At 38.2% G+C, this 15,510-nt stretch overlaps 1 pseudogene; it reads left to right on the top strand.

The window, feature by feature from the left end:
* Positions 1-902: 902 nt before the first annotated feature.
* Positions 903-11,107, top strand: LOC147525078 (pentatricopeptide repeat-containing protein At1g59720, chloroplastic/mitochondrial pseudogene; annotated as a pseudogene).
* Positions 11,108-15,510: the final 4,403 nt, after the last annotated feature.

Genomic DNA, 15,510 nt, shown 5'->3' with positions numbered 1-15,510 from the left:
CAATAATTACTAATCCAAGTTTAAAAAAACAAGAGAGAGAGAAAGAAAGAAAGAAAGTAAGATCGATGTATATATTGCTCATCTTCCTTGCAAAAGTGTCTTTGGAACGACTACCTACCTCTCTAAACTAGCACAAATGGTGGAAGTGGGCTCTAACGAAGGTTAAATCGACACTCTGGTATTGTTTTGGAGGCTCTTTCGCAAGAAAATGACATCGGTTTAGGGAACTAATTGTTGATTGTGTTAGAGTCATAAGGGTTATTCCATGATATCTCTACACTATATGATAGCCGGGTTTTGAGGAACTCACTCTCCACTATCAAGTAGGCAAATTGAAATCTCCCTATTTGCTCAATTTATAAACACCTCCCTCACCAAAATTAGAACCCCCCCCTTTTATTAATAATTTAGAAGAACCCCCCTAATGTAACTTAAATTATATAATTATTCTCTATTTTTCTCCCTGAATTTAGAACAAGCCCTCTTTTATTAATAATTTAGAAAAAAACTCCCTAATGTCACTTAAATAACATAATTATCCCTTATATTAAATTAGATGTGCCTCCCCTATGTAATTACAATTAGAATCCAAAAAAACTATGCTAATTATCGATCTCGAATGACGGGTTTCAAGACTTAAGAAAAAAAAAAAACCTCGATGCGTAGCGCGGTTTGCATACTTGTGTAACTTTATATGGGTTCCCTAGTGGCCTAGTGTAGGCAGGGGATAAAATATGAATAGTACCTCCATGCCACTGATGTAGTTTGATGTAATCTAGGTACTGTTAAGTGTTGTAACTTCTCAAACTTTCTTTCTGTAACCTCTTGTTGATAAGATATCACTAAATCATTTCTTATAAAAAAAAACAAAACACAAAAAAAAAAAACGGCGACCTTGGCCCATGGGCATACCTCCATCCGAGCAGAAAATTGCTCCTCAGACTATATGCTCAAGGAAAATAACAATCTTGAGAGTTATAAAGGTATTGCTTACGCCACTATGTCCCTATATTGACTTCACCCATAAAACCATAATGCACGCAAAATAGCAAATAAGATCTTACTCCACAGCCAATTTCCTTATCCAAGGAAAACAAAAGTTGATCAAAACCATAAGGTTCCAAAAAGTAGCAGCACAAAGTAAAAGTACAGTTACGATCATTGCTCCAACTAGCTTCTTATATTGCGTGTAAACTATCTGTGGTTTCCAATTTTTAACTTGACCACGTATAGGATTATCAAGGAAGTTCTTTTATTGTATTCTTTACTAAATTTTTAACATATCTATAGGAGCTTATATCTTTCAGTTGGCATGTCAACCCTATCACATCCAAAAGCATAAACAAGTTTGTAGGCTTACTCTAAAAATAATTGAGCGAGTTAAAAGGCAAAGAAAAACATTTCTTAAGAGGCAAAGATAGTTGTTAAATATGACAATTTATTAAGCTTCAAAATTAATACTTGGTCCCTGATTTTCAAAGAAGGAATGAATTCTAATATAGAGCACATTAGCATAGTATCAGAGTGCCAATTCTCTCAAAAAATCACCAAAATGGGAGTTATAAACTCTCCACGTATGAAGCTGCAATTTGATGGCCACATCTTTGAAACCATGGATAGTCGTTGCTTTAGCTAACTCACAGAATATTATGTATTTAAGAAACACATAGCGAAGGCAGATCTTTATTTTCTCCTCTTTGAGCGCCTAAAGGATCGAAGACACAGCCTCCCAACTCCTTGTTCTCAAAGCAGCAATGCTAATAATATAAACTCTAAGCTCTATTTTGTAGAAGCACCTATATGAAGCTATACACATGGATTATGGCTTTATGAGCACTTGTATAATTTTTTTTCGTATAAAGTGCAACTTGAAGCGATTAGGACAAGAACTTGTATAAAAATTCTCCCTCGTGGTAGATTTCTCTGGTGAGAAGCGAGACAAATGAGTAAATAACTAAATATCACCAAGGGTCCAAGGCAACTAACGCACATGTCCTTCTTACCTTTTGTGATGAGTTACCGTTGTAATCAGTTCTTTAACCATTTTTCAGTTGAACGAACTTTTGTTAATAGATAAAAATGGTGTTGTCCATTACACCAACAGCCCACCATCACCTCATATCCTCACCACCACCACCACCACCAACAACAATATCCATCACGACCACCTTCTTTCCCTGATAAAAAACTGTAAAACAATGTCTCAACTCAAACAAATCCACGCGAAAACTCTCCGTACTACTACTTCACTTAACGACCGAGATACCCTCTTTATATTCAGTAGAATTGTCCACTTATCCACCACTTTTGACATTAATTATGCTTCTCGCCTTCTTCACCATATTCATAACCCCAATTCCTTCATTTGGAATACACTTATTCGCGCTTGGAGTGTTAATGGGAAAGAAGAAGCTATTTTGATTTATCGGGAAATGTTGGAAGAGGGGCGTGTTGTCCCGGATAAGCATACTTACCCTTTTGTACTTAAGGCTTGTGCATTCTTGTTTGCTTTGTTTGAAGGGAAACAGATGCATTGCTATGTTCTGAAACTTGGGTTTGAGAAAGATACTTATGTTAATAATAGTCTTGTACATTTTTATGTTTCGTGTGGGCATTTGGACCTTGGGAGAAAAGTGTTTGAGAAGATGTCTGATACAAGTTTGGTTTCTTGGAATGTTCTGATTGATGGGTGTAGGGTTTTTACTGATATCTCATGCATGGTTCCTACAGTATGTATAATTACACTATATCACATACATAAAATAGCGCAGCGGAAACAGAAGATCGTACCTTGGTCACATCTTTCAATTTGAAGTTCTAAGCTTTGATCTACAGGAGAAGATGATGTTCTTGGCACACTCAAGATCTTCTTCTTCTCAACTTAGTTGGAGTCAAGTTCCAACCACGAACGGGAAACAACCTTTGTTCAAGAACCAAGGACCGACAATGGCTAGGGAGGTTACCACTTATGGAATCTCCACAAATTACTAGCTTCTTCTTTAGAAAATATTGGAGGCCACCATTAAAGGAGAGAGAGCTTTTCTTTGTTGGGATGATCAATATGTGAGGGGTGGGGGGTCTTTTTATAGAGCTCTCCCACCTCCTTAATATTGGATAGGATAGAGTCCTATACTCATCTAATATCAGATAGGATAGAGTCCTACACTCATCCTAATACCTGGTGGTTATCCTTATCTTGGTTGTTTATCCTTATCCTGGTGGGCATTTATCCAGCCTTATTTCCAACATCTCCCACTCGCCCACAACGGCGAAGAAGGTTTCTAAGAGAAGCATTTAAGTAGAATGCTCAGCCATTTATGTGTCTCACACGGCAAATGGTTCGTGTGACCCTAGCACACGTATCATGATATCTATGAAATAACAAGTCACAATGAAAAGCACGACACAGTGATCTACCATGAAAGTGATCTTAAAGAAGACGAATCCGGAAACCTAATATCCGGAGAGTGTGTGTATACCACAAGATCTGTTTGTTTCATCACTTTGACAAATAGCACTCATCCCTATGAGTCCACACCATAAAATCAAAAAACGTATCACATGATTCATAATTATCATCAATTGTCCTGGCCAGGTAGAATCCTAGTGATTGTGTGATAAACCTTCAGTTCTTTTACCCTTTGCACGCAAGTCATTGTCGTCAGAGTTTTACCAACTTCCCATGCATCCAAATGACTTTTTAGTAAGAGCTTGTGGGGAGCAAACCAAAGTTACGAGTAGTCCTCTTATTTTCTTTACAAGGTCAAAAGTTCAAGGAGGGAACCATTCGATATGTCTTAAACAAAAAACATATCAATAGAGCTCACATAGCAAGAATTTTTAGGGATATTTATTTTCTTGCTCTCAGGTGGTCAACTATACACATGTTGTGTGAAAACATGTCATGGCAAGAGTATCTAATTTGTTTACTCAACAATAGATATCTGTATGTCCACTCATACCATGCAAGTGTTGTCATCCCTAATGACAATTCCAAGGATACTTTGCTCCTACTTGGCAACAACCGTTTGTAGCTTTAGATAGAATCTTCTCTATGAAGCATGTTTCTTCTTATCCAATTATAAGAAGGGGCATGACTCGGCACTAGGTCCACCCTTCCCATAAGGTTTAGTGACTTGTCAAGCTAAACTCCCACTGTTTAAAATGGAAGTGACTGCTCATGTGAGTGAATCAGTCAACCCTACTAACATACATATGAGATGATAAACAGTATAATGAGAATGCAATCGATCTGGAAAGAATGCACGCTTATTCATTAAACCATCAAAGTGTTCTTAGCATAATCACATCCTCTTTAACCCAAGCATTTTTACATGTGCAACGAAGAGTTCCTTTGGAATAGGTTTAGTCAGTGGATCCGCAACCATCTTATCAGTGGATATATGTTGTAGAACCACTTTCTTCTTCAGTATCATTTGTTATACGTAGTGGTACTTTAACTCTATATGCTTGGTTCTTCCATGGTACTTTGGATCTTTAGCATATGCAAGAGCAGCCATCTTTGTCGATCCCAGATGTGAACTAGTTCAAAGACTCTTTTGAGAACACCGACAAATGTTTGATGAATCGTCGAGAGCCACCGCGACCTCACAGTAATGGCGGAGCAAAGATGCAATATACTCATCTTCCATAGTTGAAAGTGCTATGGAAGTTTGCTTCTTGCTGCTCTAGGATATAGCACCTCCATTCATTATGTAGGTATATCCTGAAGTTGACTTCCTCTCATCAAGGTCTCCAGCCCAGTCGGCATCGGAGTACCCAATCAGCTTAAGAGCTTTCCCTTGTTAGACAAGTGAGTAGTCCACGGTGCCTTTAAGATACCTCATTATCTTCTTGACAGCCTTCTAGTGTGTGACCCCAGGATTTGTTTGGAACCTTGATACTAACCCAATTGCATAGTAGATGTCTGGCCTTGTACACAACATTGCATATATAAGGCTTCCGACTGCGCTTGAGTATGGTACATTTTTCATAGCCTCAGTTTCAGTAGGATTCTTGGGAGACATTTTAGAACTCAAAGACTCTCCTAGACTTACTAGGAGATCCACTTGCTTGCAATTAGTCATGTTGAATCTTTCCAAAATCTTCTTGATATATGTCTCCTGAGACAAAGATAACAAGCATTTGGGCAGATCCCGAGTTATTTTAACTCCTAAGACATAACTAGCTTCACCCATGTCCTTCATTTCAAAGTTTAATGACAACCACTCCTTAGTGGAATTTATCAATGCCTTATTGTTACCTGCTAACAAAATGTCATCCACATATAGAGATAGAATCACAAAACCATTTTTAGATGTCTTGACATATACGCAATGGTTCTCATTTACCATTTCAAATTTGTCTTGAAGCATAGCTTCATGGAATCTCAGATTCCACTGTCTAGAGGCCTGTTTTAAAACATATATGGATCTGTTCAGTTTACACACTTTGTGTTCCTGACCCTTGAATGAAAAACCAATGGGTTGATCCATATAGATTTCCTCTTGCAATTCTCCATTGAGAAAAGCAGTTTTGACATCCATCTGGTAAAGCTCTAAATCTAAGTAGGCAACCATTGACAAGAGGAGACGTATGGAGGCAAATCTCACTACTGGTGAGAAGGTGTCCTCATAGTCTATTCCTTCTTTTTGGGTGTAACCTTTTGCAACAAGCCTGGCTTTGAATTTGTCTATGTTCCTTGCCGCATTTTTCTTGATCTTGAGAACCCACCTGTTCCCAATAGATCTCCTGTTTGGAGGTAGATTAACTAAGTCCCATACTTTGTTTTTCTTCATCGACTCTAATTCTTCCTTCATAGCTTCCATCCACTTACTTGTATTGGACCCAGAAATAGCCTCCTTGAACATTTTAGGTTCATCACATATTTCTGTAAGTGCATTGGTCATCTTTATCTCCCCTTCAATCTCAAACCGACGTTTGGGGATATGGCCTCTAACACTCTTACGAGGTTGGGATTGATCAATCAATTGACCAATGCCATTGTCACTGGAATCAGGGTTGATGAAAGTTTCATCTTTGCCTTGTTCATCAGCAGTTATAAGGTTGTCAACTTCGTAAAGTTGTATATCCTTATCAACCTCACCCCTCATTGGGTATTGATCCTCTAAGAATATGACGTTACGTGCTTCTATTTCTGTGACATGCCCTTGAGTATCCTCCCCTAGGAAGACATACCCCTTAGAAGTGTCAATGTATCTTATAAAGACACACTTCTTTCCAGGAGCACTCAACTTCCCAAATTCTCGATTTTGAGAAGTGACAGAGGCTGCACACCCCCATGGTCTAAGGTAGTTCAAAACGGGTTGTCTACCAGTCCATAGTTAATAGGGTGTTTTGTCAACAGATTTTGAAGGAACTAGGTTAAGTATGTGCGCAGCCGTTAACAATGCATCACCCCAAAATGAGATGGGCAAGTTAGCCTGAGCCATCATAGGTCTAACCATTTCCAGTAGGGTTCTATTCCTTCTCTCAGAGACCCCATTCTGCTGAGGGGTATAAGGAATAGTTAGTTGTCTAGCTATACCCTTATTTTCACAGAGTTCCTTAAACTCATTAGAAAGATACTCACGTCTGCGGTCAGTTCTTAAGGCCTTTATTGTCCTATCAAGTTGATTCTTAACAAGGTTCTTGTACTTTTTAAAACAGTCCAAGGCGTCTGATTTGTGAGACATCAAGTACATGGTCCCATAACGTGTATAGTCATCTGTGAAGGTAATGAAATACAAAGCCCCATGCCTTGCTGTTACATTCATTGGTCCACAGATGTCAGAGTGAATAAGTTGTAAAGGATAAGTTGCCCTTTGGGCTTTCCCAAAAGGTTTCTTGGTGGCTTTTCCAGTAAGACAACTTTCACAGGTTTCCATTTTAACAGAGGTTAAGTTACCTAACAACCCTCCCCTTGCTAAGCGGTCTATCCTACTATGTCCAATATGTCCTAGTCTAGCATGCCACAATTGACAACCAACCATTTTAGACATAAAAACTTCAGTTTGTGCTAAGTGTAATGTCATAAAAGAATTCATTAAATAAGCATGACCTATCAAACAGTTATTTAAAGATATCTCAAGCGAGTTCTGAGAAAAATTAAACACATAGGATTCTTGAAGTAATTTCAAAACTGATAAAAGATTTCTCCTAATTGAGGGTACAAAGAGTACTTCTTCATTAAGGATGGATATCCCACTCGCAAAATCCAACCTACAAGTGCCTACGCCCAAAACATCAACTACACTTTGGTTTCCCATGTGGACTCTCCGAGTTCCTTGTGGAAGTTTCCGAAAATCTTCAAACAGGGACCTATCCCGGCTTATGTGGTCTATCGCTGTTGAATCTACAATCCATTAATATTGTGATGAATCAGACATCATGACAGTACTTATCACATTGACAGTACTTAAAGTAAAACTTACCTCAGGAGAAGGACATGCCCTAGCATAGTGTCCCATCTGATGATAACGGAAGCATTCAACACTAGTCATGTCTATCAACTTCCTAGGTTTCTTTTGCTGTGGGTCAGGCTTGGCCTTTTCCTTGCCTTTCCCTTTTCCACTTTTCTTGTTCCAAGGAGCCTTCCTCTTTTTGGAGTTGACAACATTTGCTTCAGTTTGAACAACAGGCTTTTCATTGAAAAACCTTTGTTCCTCAAGCTCACATTTCCTCTACACCTGTGCAAAGTTTGTGATACTGTCGTCATGCATTAAGATAAGACGAAATTGTTCCCAAGTTTTAGGTAAAGACCTAATGACAGCTTGAATTTGTTGTTCATTTGACAGGACCTGTCCTGCTTGGGTTAAATCAGCAACCATGTTTCTCATCACCGTGTAATGTTGTGTCATAGAGGTATGGGGCAGCTTGATAAATTTGTCAAAGCTCATTTGTAGCCTCCTCAGCTGTGCAATAGTCGTACCCCCAAGGTCCGCCTTTACTGCTTCCCATAGCTCTTTAGCCGCTCCAAGGCCATCATACCGCATCATGAAGTCATTCCTCATGGTGCCAAGTATGGCAATTCGGGCAACATTGTCTCTGCTTGTATACTCATTGTACTTCCTAAGTGCAGCAATATAACCAGCTTGTGTTATTCCTTCGGCGGTAGGTTCTGCTACTATCTCAGTTATTACGTCAATGACCTTCCTATCTGCCAGAATTAGCATAACTTTCCTAGACCAAAGTTTGTAATTCTTATTGTTTAGCAAGTCCTTTTTAGGTAGCATCGTAAATGGGGAGTTTCCATCGGGTGCCATTCTATCAAGTTTGAATTCCAAAAATAAGATACTACGAATAAGAATCATCTCTTAAAATAAATCTAAGTAATCCACATTTTCACATATGAGATGATCATGATAATCTACTAGCATGATTCTAGCCATTAAATAAAATCAATGCATTTGACTATCAATAGCATAGAATATGCAAAAAATCTACTACTTAAATTTCCATTTAATAAAATTGTTTCTACATAAAGGAGTTTTCTATCTTTCAAAAACAATATGGAACTAAAAAGAGCCAGTCAACCATGAACATAGAAACGTCCTGGGTGCCCAGGGGAGTCATCCTCATCCTCACAGTCACTATCAACTATTTGAAAATTACTAGCCACTTCCTCTGTTTCCCTGTGAGGTGGGAAAATAAACCCTGATGACACATCATATGGATTTGGTTCTTCAGCATCGTCCCATAATCGATGTAGGAGAGATTTAAGTGGTCGAGCCTCATTCCTATCCTGAATAGGATTGGGGCTCTTTGGTGTATATTCTGGTGATGGTGGCTCTGTCTTTATCTTATCAGATTTCAAGACAGTATGCTGCAAAACTCTCCTATATTGCTTTGCAGTCATGCGTTTCTTGGAAGCCCGTCTCCCAAGATCTGGTTCAATTTTCCTACAAGTCTCGGGTCTATACGACTTAGGCATTGTGCCTTAGTTTTCATATGACCGTTGATAGAAAACATACAATTTTATTTACATGCAATAGTAAAAATCCAGATTTAAATAATTACTACATGGTAAAAATAAACATCCTAATGTCAATTTTTAATCGTGGAAAAATAAAAAATTTAAAGGAAAAAAATTTTCCAAAAAAGAATTTCCACTAAAATAGCCAAATTATTTCCCATAAATAATTTATTTTGCAAAAAAAAATTAAGCAATTTCTAATTAATTTTAAACAACCTAATTATTTAAAAATTAATTAAAAGATTTTGAAAAAAATAGTTCTCCAAAAAAAATATAGATCACAAGATCAAAACTACAAACAAAAGCATGCAAACCATGGAAAACCTGGCTTTGATACCAATGTAGGGTTTTTACCGATATCTCATGCATGATTCCTACGATATGTATAATTACACTATATCATATGCATAAAATAGCGTAGCGGAAACAGAAGATCGTACCTTGGTCACAGCTAAAGTTCCAAGCTTTGATTTATAGTAGAAGATGATGTTCTTGGCACACTCAAGATCTTCTTCTTCTCAACTTAGCTGGAGTCAAGTTCCAACCACAAACGGGAAGCAACCTTTGTTCACGAACCAAGAACCGACAATGGTTAGGGAGGTTACCACCTATGGAATCTCCACAAATTACTAGCTTCTTCTTTAGAATATGTTGGAGGCCACCATTAAAGGAGAGAGAGCTTTTCTTTGTTGGGATGATCAATATGTGAGGAGTGGGGGGTCTATTTATAGAGCTCTCCCACCTCCTCAATATTGGATAGGATAGAGTCCTATACTCATCTAATATCAGATAGGATAGAATCATATACTCATCTAATATCAGATATGATACAGTCCTACACTCATCCTAATACCTGGTGGTTATCCTTATCTTGGTGGTTTATCCTTATCCTGGTGGGCGTTTATCCAGCCTTATTTCCAACAATGGGTATGTTCAGTTTGGTGAGTTTGTTACTGCTTTGAGATTGTTTATTCAAGTGCAGAAATTGTTTGAAGCTGATGGGTTTACCATGCAGAGTGTTATATGTGCTTGTATTGGTTTGGTGTCGCTTTATTTAGGAATGTGGGCTCATGTGTATATGTTGAGAAAGTGTGAGCTGAGTGTGAAGAATGATGTGTTAGTGAACAATTCAGTGTTGGATATGTATTGCAAATGTGGGTCTCTGGACTTGGCTCATCAAGTTTTTAGGAGGATGAGTAAACGAGATGTAACTTCTTGGAATTTGATGATATTGGGTTTCAGAATGCATGGCCAGGTCAAGGAAGCGTTAGACACCTTTGCCTTTATGTCAAATATTGATGGTTTGATGCCTAACTCAATTACATTTGTGGGTGTTTTAAGTGCATGTAAACCGCGGTCTAGTTAGTGAGTGAGGGTCGTTGGTATTTTGACTTAATGGTTAAAGAGTACCAGATTGAACCCCAAGTGGAGCACTATGGGTGCATTGTTGATCTTTTTGCTTCTGCTGGACTTATCAATGAAGCATTAGATCACGTTTCCCTCATGACTGTGAAACCCCGATGTGGTGATTTGGAGGAGTCTTTTGGATGCTTGTTGCAAGCAAAATGTTAATATTGAGCTCGGGAAGAGGTCGCTAAATGGATTCTTTATACGTAAGGAGGTGCAAGTAGTGGTGTTTATGTGCTCTTGTCCGAGTGTATGCATCACTAACCGTTGGAATGATGTTGGACCGTGCAAGGCTAATGGCGAGAAGGGCATCACTAAAGAGCCTAGTTGCGTTTGATAGAGGTTGATGGCGAGGTTCACCAATTTCTTGAAGGGACACTTCACATCCCTGCAAGAAAGAGATATATCACTCGTTACGCGATATCGAGGATAGACTAGAATCAGCAGGTATGTACCGACTTGTCACAAGCGCTATGGTTGATGAACATGGTGATGAAAAGCGCAGCCACTCTCCCTCCGCGATGAGAGACTTGCCATTTCATTTGGTCTCCTTAATGCCGACCAGGCATGCCAATTCGCATTTTCAAAAATCTGTGGGTCTGCAATGATTGTCATACTGTAACCAAATTAATCTCTAGTGTCTTTGGTGTGGAGATTATGGTGCGAGATCGGGCTCGGTTCCATCATTTTAAAGACGGAACGTGTTCTTGCGTGGATTGTTGTTGATGTTATATTTCTTCTTGTTTGTACATTTGTATTAATAGTCGTTGAGAATATGGATAGAGAAGTGAGAATTGAGTTGCATTAAGCTAGAATTGCAAAAGCTAAACATTGAACTGATCGAAGTACATTAAGACATTAAGACCGTACCCTAGCAAACATGATTGAAAATGTTAACGTTACTCGCAGGAGGTTTGCTTTCTTTGGGTTGTTCACATTTTAGTCCAACATCTACGTAAAAGATGTCATAATGATATGCACTCGGCATTTTAGTCCAACCCTAGCAATCTGCTTATAGAATCTTTGTCGTCCATTTTTGCAACAGGGAACGAGTCCCTAATGATATGCACTCGGCACTCCCCATCAAGACTCAGTCTTTCAGTGTTGTTATATTTATATACAAAAGGAATGAGATCATACTTTCGGCTTTAACAGCCACTTACTCATTTCACTCCGCCCCCTCCTTTCTTCAGAAGTGTAGCTTGACTCGGCTAGACTCATTTTGCACTTGGAGCTGGAGCTCGAACTCAGTTATGCTTGTTTGAATTCAAACTCAAGTTCAAACTTGAAAACAAAATGTATATAAAACATTAAAATTAGTATAAATTATAAATTATAGTTTGGTATGAAGTATAAAATATATATAAATTATCGAGTGAGCGGAGCGAACGATCTTGGCAGAAAGGGGGGCTATGCGGACAAAAACCAACTTGGTTGGTTTCTTTCTGTCTATCCTCACCTTCTCTCTCATTTTTTCTTCGCCCCCAATACCCTTTCTCCTTCACCCATCTCTCTCTCTCCCCCCCATCACCCAACTCTCTCTCCCCCCGCAGCTTTGCTCACTCCCCACTGCCACGCAGTATACTAGTAATAAATTATCAAGTGAGCGGAGCGAACGTTCTCGGCCGAGAGTGGCTATGCGGACAAAAAGTCATTTGGTTGGTTTATGTCTGTCCTCATTCCTCATCTCTCCTTTTCGTCTCTTCTTCTCCTTTCCGGGCCCTCTCAATCTCTCCCTCTCCACTCTCCACTCTCCACTCTCTCTCTCCGCTCATCCCCCATTGCTATAGTATACTAGTATATTACATATGGGCTTATAAAACGAGTGGCGACCTACTCCAAATGGGCCAAAATACAACAGTTGTAATAGCCTTCGGCCAACTGAATAGATAGTGAGTGTGTGTGTGTGAGAGAGAGAGAGGGAATTCTTGACACAGAAACAAAACCAAAAAATTGAGAGAACCAAAAAGCAAAGAAGAAGAAACCTATAAACCAAACATAACCGTTGCAAAAAAATGGGTTTCACAGACATATATTGGGTCGTCTGGTAAGTTCATCATTATCATGTATTTTCTCTTCAGAATTTTAACTTGTCTGAAAATACTTGTAACAATTTGATGCAGGTGAACCGTTTAAAGTTTAAAGTTTGAGGGATTCGCCTCTTTTAAAGCTATTTATGTCGCAATCAACAGCTTGGTTCAGTAATCGTTTACTCTCTTGCGTCAATTGTTCTTTTTTATTTTTCCTATCAGTTCTCCGGTTTCTACGTTTAGCTTCGGTCATCCAATTAACATGTACTTTACTTACGATGTATTTTGATATTAATTCTTTGATTAGTTAGCAAAGCCATTGGATGCACAAGGAATTCGAGTAAAACCAATATATTGACTTAACCTCGAATCACTACAATGGTCTCTATATATACTAGAAAGTACGACTTGATGCGTTAATTACAATTATTACTTAGACTTGATCGCGTTAATTTCATCATTACTTATTTTTTTTAGAATCATTAACTGAAAGCAGTTTAGTATTTTAGAACATTCTAGCTGTAATAACTGATTTCTACTTATACAAAGTTAGAACTTAGAAATGAACAAGTCCTCTTTGGAAGCCCATGTATACTTCAAAAGTAGGACCACTGTTTGTTGTTTGTGACCCAGGAGTCGATGATACATTTTGATTCAGTACTTGTATAGTAACCCCACTCACATTTATATCTTAAAATTGTATAGTTTAGGCTTTAGGACTTGGATATTTAGCTAGACTTGTGTGTCAGAAGTTAATACACGTGTCGATGTAAGTTAGTTTAATTAGTGCTAAGCTTTTTATTTTTATTATAATTTTACGCCTGCATGTGATTCCAGTTAATGTAGTTGTTGGTTTCCTATTGATGATAATGCGTACTAATTTGTTTAATATTTATGTTTATGTATCAAGGCAAGTTTGCCTAGGATAACGTATTACTTGTTGGTTCCATAACTATAATACCTAGTAATAAGTATATAGATTAAAACCAATTAGAGGGTGTTACTAAAAAATCCTTATAGAGGAGGATAGTAGAACAACGACGACGATATCGTTTTTGAAGTATTGATTGGGTAGGAATTTCAGGAGCACGTACACTTGGAGAATCTACCATCAAATTCTTACTAGGTAATAGTTATCTTTACTTTACTTCTTCTTTTTTAGAGTAACACCCCAATTTTTGGTTTGATGAGTTGAGACGTTGAAGTCTCCATTGAATAGTGGAGTTCCAGGCGTTTGGGCGCAGGGCGCACTCCAATTTAGCTTTGGTAGGGTGCAGGTAGCGCTCAGGGAAAACCTCGAGGTCCAGGCGCTTCAGCGCAGGGGGCGCTCGTGTTTTGCCTTGGCAAGGCGCTGGTCGCGCTCAGCCAAAGAGTGGAGTTCCAGGCGCTTGGGCGCGGGTCGTGCTCCAATTATGCCCATCCAGGGTGCGAGTCGTGCTCCGTGGAATTTTTCGAGGAAAATTTTCAGTGCTGAAACGGACAACCACAGTGAGAATCAAACAAGGGTGGGTGGGTTATGGGACTTTGGAAAATTAACAATTCTAATGAAAACAATGCTAAAGGCAACTAAGATGGCAGCGACACCATTTGATAAATGTAAAATGAATAGTTTTACTAATGAATAAAGCGATGAAACTCTAAACGAAAGTAACACTACAAACTGAACTTATACGAAGACTTATCAAAGATTTCTACTCTCGATACTATTGAAGTAGAGTTGGAATAGAAGATTCGTTCCACTCCTAGTTCTTTAGCATTCAAGTTTCCTACGACTATCAATCCTACCAAAGTCAATGAGACAATTACGAATTATACTACGAAATGCTACGGAATACTAAGGTTTGAATCTAGAATAATAATTAGGGGGGAATTGAATCCACCTTGAATCCAACTTAAGAATTAGCATAGATTGTTGTAATCTAATTTTTACATTCTTACGGTAAGAATTGGTCGTTCTAATCCCTAATTATAGATGGCATCTCTACCAATTCATAACTAGCATTTGAGGACGTCCACCCATTCTCATGGCGAATCAACGTCCTTCTAGAGTAGAATAGACTCTTACAACGATTCTAAGCTAACAAAATCAAGTTTTCATTAAGGCTTCATCAAACCCCTCTAATGGAGGTTTAGCCTCGATTCATCAAACTATCATTTCCAAATGAAATTGAATAAGACATAATATAAAAATTCAACCTTTATTAAATTTAACTAACCAATAACTGAAATCTAAATTAACAACTAAGAATTGAATAACAACTAATAACTAAATTTAGATCCAAGTAATTCAATAAATAATAAAATCGAATTTAACAAGAACTAACTATTTTATTTATCTAATAAATGATAAACAATGATTCAATACTTAATCTAAAACAAGGAATGAAAACTAATTAATAAACTAATTAAAATTCTCAAAACTAGATCTAGAACTAAGGTTTAATGGCTACTCTAATGGCTACCTTCTAACCTAAACTAATTAATCCTTAAGAGCTAAGTCTTATGTGTTGAAATGGAGGAGACCAGATTCACATTTTCATGCATGGGCTGAGGGTCCATGTTTTGGGCTGGAAAATCGAGCCCAAAGCCCAATTTCTTCAGTCCACAGGCCCCTTTTCAGCTGGCTTGACTTCAATAGGCTTTTTGTCTACTTTTACTCTTATGATTGGGTGAAGATTTGGACCATTGGAAAGCTCTTTCCGAGCCGGTCATTTTGACATAAGGTACGTCCAATTCTGAGGCCTGAGTACAAAGATACGATCTTTGGAAGTTCTATTGACTTTTGTGTGCTGTTTCTGCCCGTATTGGCCTTTAATCCCAGAACTTCTTAGCAACTAGCCCTTTGCTCCTTTATATCGCCAAAGTGACACATTTCTGCACATAATTGAGTTCCATGCCTGAAATACATAAAAGCACATAATTAGCATTAACTCTTATTTATTACTCGCATAATTGGTCTAAAAATATTATTATTAAGGGGTTAGAACTACAATTTTGGGCTCTTATCAGTCGGCAATTACGTTTTTGACCCCTCGTTTGTCCTTTATTTCTAATGTGAATTCTTGCAGGAGAAGAATCCATCGGATTAATCTCTACTTA

The sequence above is a fragment of the Coptis chinensis genome, chromosome 1 (genome assembly GCF_015680905.1).
Source record: "Coptis chinensis isolate HL-2020 chromosome 1, ASM1568090v1, whole genome shotgun sequence".
NCBI classification, from domain to species: Eukaryota; Viridiplantae; Streptophyta; class Magnoliopsida; order Ranunculales; family Ranunculaceae; genus Coptis; species Coptis chinensis.
This window is presented reverse-complemented; position numbering and strand designations above follow the sequence as displayed.